Below are 1,400 nucleotides of genomic sequence, written 5' to 3' on the forward strand. Positions count from 1 at the left end.
GTTTTTGCAGAACACAAAATATTTTTAAAGAATGTTTTAACTGTTTTTGTCCATGTTATGAAAAAACAACAGAACTGCACTAACTTTAATTGTATGGCCAAAAAACACAGATATTATTTCAAATTTAAATATTTTTTTCCATGTGTGTTAAAAAGAAGAAAGTAGGTCATCCCAGCTTGCAACAACAATGATGACAGAGTTTTCATTTTGGATGAACTATCCCTTTAGGATAACAGCTCAGTTAAAGGCAAAATTAAAACACATTGATTCTTTCAGTGGTGTATCTTTAAGAAACAGCTACACTATGTGTTCCTGCTAACATCCCATTTGTAGGACACAAAAATATATAGATTAAAGCGAATGCACCAAATAAAGTGGTTTGCTTGGCTGATCACTCAATTTTCCAAGACACAGCTACAGCAATGAATCAACAGCCTATTATTGAGAATGTGCCTGTGTGAACACAGTATTGCAGTGGTCTACAGACCGCAGATGTACAAGGGGCTTTTTGTTATGTCAATATGACAAGCTGTAAAATGGGTTTAATTTGTAACCTGCAAATCTCTTGGATATCTGTAAGAATAGTCATTAGAAATGTAACTGCTTTGTTAGAAAGCTGAGTTGCTGATATGCTATTCATTTCTTAAATAGTGTGATTGATATAGAATAATCAACAGACAAAAAGCAGTAGACACAGAAGCCACAAATCCTGATTCATTATATTTTGGCTGAGGCCTTCTTTGTAAAAATGCTACAATGAGAATGTACTGACTGAGTGAAGACCATCGCGGATTTGTCATTTAGAATACAGTAAATGAATAGCTGCTAAGAGAAAGTCAGTGAGTATTGACCGATATGACTCATCTTATGGCCAGCTGCGTATTATTCATCATTAGTGAGGAGATGGATAGAGCAAAGGTAAGAGAAAAGAAAATCAAAATACATGCAGAGTGCTTCAACTAACAAATCAACCAAGGACAGAGCCAACAGTGCTGAACTAAAAGTCTGACCTTGTGTGTGTATGTGTGTGTGTGTGTGTGTGTGTGTGTGTGTGTGTGTGTACCTACTTAACCATATTTTGCGGACAGATTTGTACCCAAAAGTGAGCTAAACCTGACAAAATCTCCAAAAACCTCCCTTTGGGGATGTCCTCGTTTGTAAAACTGGTATAAAAATAATGTAAACAAAGTTTTTTTTTAATTGTAAAAATGCAGAAAGTTTCCTGTAAGGGGTAGGTTTAGGTGTAGGGTTGGTGTAGGGTGATAGAAAATACAGTTTGTACAGTACAAAAACTATTACGCCTATGGAATGTCCCCATTTAGACAGCTAAGTAAATGTCTGTGTGTGTGTGTGTGTGTGTGTGTGTGTGTGTGTGTGTGTGTGTGTGTGTATATGAGAGA

At 36.1% G+C, this 1,400-nt stretch overlaps 1 protein-coding gene across 1 annotated transcript in view; it reads right to left on the reverse strand.

Annotated features, from left to right (window-relative positions):
- Window positions 1–1,400, reverse strand: part of LOC107669469 (src kinase-associated phosphoprotein 1-like) — a 30,906-nt gene that overhangs the window by 8,355 nt on the left and 21,151 nt on the right. The gene's annotated exons all lie outside the window — the stretch shown is intronic.

Source organism: Sinocyclocheilus anshuiensis, unplaced genomic scaffold (assembly GCF_001515605.1).
Source record: "Sinocyclocheilus anshuiensis isolate Anshui unplaced genomic scaffold, SAMN03320099.WGS_v1.1 scaffold252, whole genome shotgun sequence".
NCBI classification, from domain to species: domain Eukaryota; kingdom Metazoa; phylum Chordata; class Actinopteri; order Cypriniformes; family Cyprinidae; genus Sinocyclocheilus; species Sinocyclocheilus anshuiensis.